General features: G+C 43.8%; 1 non-coding gene across 1 annotated transcript; it reads right to left on the bottom strand.

Annotated features, from left to right (window-relative positions):
* Positions 1-765: 765 nt before the first annotated feature.
* Positions 766-873, bottom strand: LOC112766562 (small nucleolar RNA R71). The gene has a single exon (XR_003184431.1). It is a non-coding gene; the product is annotated as a small nucleolar RNA R71 (small nucleolar RNA).
* Positions 874-5755: the final 4882 nt, after the last annotated feature.

A 5755-nucleotide genomic window follows, 5' to 3' on the forward strand; every position in this document is an offset into this window, starting at 1 on the left:
TTTTCAAAATCTTTTACTTAATTTTCGAAAATTACTTCCCTCCTTCTCACATCCTTCTATTTATGGACTAACACTATCCCTTAATTCAAAATTCGAACTCCATCTTCTTTGATAAGTTCGAATTTTCTGCTTCTGTCTTCTACTCCTCTTTTCCTCTGACACTTTAAGGAATCTCTATACTGTGACATAGAGGATTCCACATTTTCTTGTTCTCTTCTCTTTCATATGAGCAGGAGCAAAGACAAAGGCATTCTTGTTGAGGCTGATCCTGAACCTGAAAGGACCTTGAAGAGAAAGCTAAGAGAAGCCAAAGCACAACTCTCTTTAGAGGACCTGACCGAATTCTTCAAAGAAGAAGAACACATGGCAGCCGAAAACAACAATGCCAACAATGCAAGGAAGGTGCTGGGTGACTTTACTGCACCTACTCCTGATTTCTATGGGAGAAGCATCTCTATCCCTGCCATTGGAGCAAACAACTTTGAGCTTAAGCCTCAATTAGTTTCTCTAATGCAACAGAATTGCAAGTTCCATGGACTTCCATTGGAAGATCCTCATCAGTTCTTAGCTGAGTTCTTGCAAATCTGTGACACTGTCAAGACTAATGGGGTTGACCCTGAGGTCTACAGACTTATGCTATTCCCTTTTGCTGTAAGAGACAGAGCTAGAACATGGTTGGACTCTCAACCTAAAGAAAGCCTGGACTCTTGGGAAAAGCTAGTCAATGCCTTCTTGGCAAAGTTCTTTCCACCTCAAAAATTGAGTAAGCTTAGAGTGGAAGTCCAAACCTTCAGACAGAAGGAAGGAGAATCCCTCTATGAAGCTTGGGAAAGATACAAACAATTAATCAGAAAGTGTCCTTCTGATATGCTTTCTGAATGGAGCATCATAGGTATTTTCTATGATGGTCTCTCTGAACTATCCAAGATGTCTTTGGATAGCTCTGCAGGAGGATCTCTTCATCTAAAGAAGACGCCTACTGAAGCTCAAGAACTGATTGAAATGGTTGCAAATAACCAATTCATGTACACTTCTGAAAGAAATCCTGTGAACAATGGGACTAGTCAGAAGAAAGGAATTCTTGAGATTGACACTCTGAATGCCATATTGGCTCAGAATAAAATATTGACTCAACAAGTCAATATGATTTCTCAAAGTCTGTCTGGAATGCAAAATGCACCAAGCAGTACTAAGGAGGCTTCATCTGAGGAAGAAGCTTATGATCCTGAGAACCCTTCAATGGAAGAGGTGAATTACATGGGAGAACCCTATGGAAACACCTATAATCCTTCATGGAGAAATCATCCAAATTTTTCATGGAAGGATCAACAGAGACCCCATCAAGGTTTCAACAACAATAATGGTGGAAGAAACAGGTTTAGCAATAGCAAGCCTTTTCCATCATCTTCTCAGCAACAGACAGAGAGTTCTAAGCAGAATAACTCTGACTTAGCAACCATGGTCTCTGATCTGATCAAAACCACTCAAAGTTTCATGACCGAAACAAGATCCTCCATTAGAAATTTGGAGGCACAAGTGGGTCAGCTGAGCAAGAAAATTACTGAACTCCCTCCTAGTACTCTCCCAAGCAATACAGAAGAAAATCCAAAAGGAGAGTGCAAGGCCATCAACATGGCCGAATTTTGGGAGGAAGGAGAGGCAGTGAACGCCACTGAGGAAGGCCTCACTGGGCGTCCACTGGCCTCCAATAAGTTCCCCAATGAGGAACCATGGGAATCTGAGGCTCAAACTAAGACCATAGAGATTCCATTGGACTTACTTCTGCCATTCATGAGCTCTGATGAGTATTCTTCCTCTGAAGAGGATGAGTATGTCACTGAAGAGCAAGTTGCTAAATACCTTGGAGCAATCATGAAGCTAAATGACAAGTTATTTGGAAATGAGACTTGGGATGATGAATCCCCTTTGCTCACCAAAGAACTGGATGACTTGTCTAGGCAGAAACTGCCTCAAAAGAGACAGGATCCTGGGAAGTTTTCAATACCTTGTACCATAGGCACCATGACCTTCAAGAAGGCCTTGTGTGACTTAGGGTCAAGTGTAAACCTCATGCCTCTCTCTGTAATGGAGAAGTTAGGGATCTCTGAGGTCCAAGCTGTAAAAATCTCACTAGAGATGGCAGACAACTCAAGAAAACAAGCCCATGGACTTGTAGAGGATGTTCTGGTTAAAGTTGAAGACCATTACATCCCTACTGATTTCATAGTCCTAGAGACTGGGAAGTGCATGGATGAATCCATCATCCTTGGCAGACCCTTCCTAGCCACAGCAAGAGCTGTGATTGATGTTGATAGAGGAGAGTTGATCATTCAAGTGAATGAAGAATCCTTGGTGTTTAAGGCCCAAGGATATCCCTCTGTCATCATGGAGAGGAAGCATGAAGAGCTTCTCTCAAAACAGAGCCAAACAGAGCCCCCACAGTCAAACTCTAAGTTTGGTGTTGGGAGGCCACAACCAAACTCTAAGTTTGGTGTTGAACCCCCACATTCAAACTCTAAGTTTGGTGTTGGGAGGTTCCAACATAGCTCTGAGCATTTCTAAGGCTCCATAAGAGTCCTCTGTCAAGCTAATGACATTAAAGAAGCGCTTGTTGGGAGGCAACCCAATGTTTTATAATTAACTATTTTCTTTTGTTATTTTATATTTTTTGTAGGTTGATGATCATAAGAAGTCACAAAATCAATGAAAAAAGCAAAAACAGAATGAAAAACAGGAAGAAAAACAGCACACCCTGGAGGACGCACCTACTGGCGTTTAAACGCCAGTGAGGCTAGCTGTTGGGCGTTTAACGCCCAGTCTGGCACCATTCTGGGCGTTTAACGCCAGAAAGGGGCACCAGACTGGCGTTAAACGCCAGAAATGGGCAAGAAGCTGGCGTTAAACGCCAGAAATGGGCACCAGCCCGGCGTTTAACGCCAGAATTGGCACAAAACGAGATTTTGCTTGCCATTTGGTGCAGGGATGACTTTTCCTTGAAACCTCAGGATCTGTGGACCCCACAGGACCCACACCTACCCCACCACTCTCTCTATTCTTCACCCATTCACCAATCACCTCAACATCTCTTCCCCAAAAACCCTTCACCTATCAAATCCCATCTTTCTCTTCACCACTCACATCCATCCTTCATAAAACCCCACCTACCTCACCATTCAAATTCAAACCACTTTCCCACCCAAACCCACCCTCAAATGACCGAACCCTACCCTTCCCCCTCTCCTATATAAACCCTCCTTCACTCCTTCCTTTCCACACAACCTAAACACCATTTCTCCCCCCTTTGGCCAAACACAAAGCCATTCCCTTTCTCCTCATTTCTTCTTCTTCTCCTCTCTTCTTTCTTCTTTTGCTCGAGGACGAGCAAACATTTTAAGTTTGGTGTGGTAAAAGCATTGCTTTTTGTTTTTCCATAACCATTTATGGCATCCAAGGCCGGAGAAACCTCTAGAAAGAGGAAAGGGAAGGCAAAAGCTTCCACCTCCGAGTCATGGGAGATGAAGAGATTCATCTCAAGGGTGCATCAAGACCACTTCTATGAAGTTGTGGCCTTGAAGAAGGTGATCCCCGAGGTCCTTTTTTCACTCAAAAAGGGTGAACATCCGGAAATCCAACATGAGATCCGAAGAAGAGGTTGGGAAGTTCTTACCAACCCCATTCAACAAGTCGGAATCTTGATGGTTCAAGAATTCTTTGCCAATGCATGGATCACCAAGAACCATGATCAAAGTGTGAACCCGGATCCAAAGAATTATCTTACTATGGTTCGGGGGAAATACTTGGATTTTAGTCCGGAAAGTGTAAGGTTGGCATTCAATTTGCCCATGATGCAAGGAGATGAACACCCTTACACTAGAAGGGTCAACTTTGATCAAAGGTTGGACCAAGTCCTCACAATCATATGTGAAGAGGGCGCCCAATGGAAGAGAGATTCAAGAGGGAAGCCGGTTCAATTGAGAAGGCATGACCTCAAACCCGTGGCTAGAGGATGGTTGGAGTTTATCCAACGCTCAATCATTCCCACTAGCAACCGGTCCGAAGTTACCATAGACCGGGCTATCATGATTCATAGCATCATGATTGGAGAAGGAATAGAAGTTCATGAGGTTATAGCTCAAGAGCTCTATAAGGTGGCGGACAAGTCCTCTACCTTGGCAAGGTTAGCCTTCCCTCATCTCATTTGTCACCTCTGTTATTCAGTTGGAGTTGACATAGAGGGAGACATCCCTATTGATGAGGACAAGCCCATCACTAAAAAGAGGATGGAGCACACAAGAGACCCCACTCATCATGAGATCCCTGAGATACCTCAAGGGATGCACTTTCCTCCACAAAACTATTGGGAGCAACTAAACACCTCCCTAGGAGAATTGAGTTCCAACATGGGACAACTGAGGGTGGAGCACCAAGAACACTCCATCATCCTCCATGAAATTAGAGAAGATCAAAGAATCATGAAAGAGGAGCAAAAAAGACAAGGAAGAGACATTGAGGAGCTCAAGCACTCCATAGGGTCTTCAAGAGGAAGAAAGAGCTGCCATCACTGGATTTCCAGCGTTAAACGCCGGAACTGGCACCAAAATGGGAGTTAAACGCCCAAACTGGCATAAAAGCTGGCGTTTAACTCCAAGAGAGGTCTCTGCACGAAAATTCTTCATTGCTCAGCCCAAGCACACACCAAGTGGGCCCGGAAGTGGATTTTTATGTCATTTACTCATTTCTGTAAACCTTAGGCTACTAGTTTTCTATAAGTAGGACCTTTTACTATTGTATTGAGACATCGAGGGGTAGCTATCTTCATTGTTATGCTATCTTAGATCATTGGGAGGCTGGCCTCATGGCCATGCCTAGACCTTGTTCTTATGTATTTTTAACGGTGGAGTTTCTACACACTATAGATTAAGGTGTGGAGCTCTGCTGTACCTCGAGTATTAATGCAATTACTATTGTTCTTCCATTCAATTCCGCTTGTTCTTGTTCTAAGATTTCACTTGTTCTTCAACTTGATGAATGTGATGATCCGTGACACTCATCATCATTCTCACCTATGAACGTGTGACTGACAACCACCTCCGTTCTACCTTCGATTGGGTGAATATCTCTTGGATTCCTGATGGCACGATGCATGGGTGATCGCCTGACAACCGAGTGCTCGCCTGACAACCGAGCCAACCATTCCGTGAGATCAGAGTCTTCGTGGTATAGGCTAGAACTGATGGCGGCATTCAAGAGAATCCGGAAGGTCTAACCTTGTCTGTGGTATTCTGAGTAGGATTCAATGATTGAATGACTGTGACGTGCTTCAAACTCCTAGCAGGCAGGGCGTTAGTGACAGACGCAAAAGAATCGCTGGATTCTATTCCGGTCTGACCGAGAACCGACAGATGATTAGCCATGCTGTGACAGAGCATAGGAACATTTTCACTGAGAGGATGGGAGGTAGCCACTGACAACGGTGAAACCCTTGCATAAGCTTGCCATGGAAAGGAGTAAGAAGGATTGGATGAAGACAGTAGGAAAGCAGAGAGACGGAAGGGAAGGCATCTTCATGCGCTTATCTGAAGTTCCTACCAATGAATTACATAAGTACCTCTATCTTTATCTTTATGTTTTTATGCGTTCATCACCATATCCATTTGAGTTTGCCTGACTAAGATTTACAAGATGACCATAGCTTGCTTCATACCAACAATCTCTGTGGGATCGACCCTTACTCGCGTAAGGTTTATTACTTGGA

Source organism: Arachis hypogaea, chromosome 2 (genome assembly GCF_003086295.3).
Source record: "Arachis hypogaea cultivar Tifrunner chromosome 2, arahy.Tifrunner.gnm2.J5K5, whole genome shotgun sequence".
In the NCBI taxonomy this organism is placed as follows: Eukaryota; Viridiplantae; Streptophyta; class Magnoliopsida; order Fabales; family Fabaceae; genus Arachis; species Arachis hypogaea.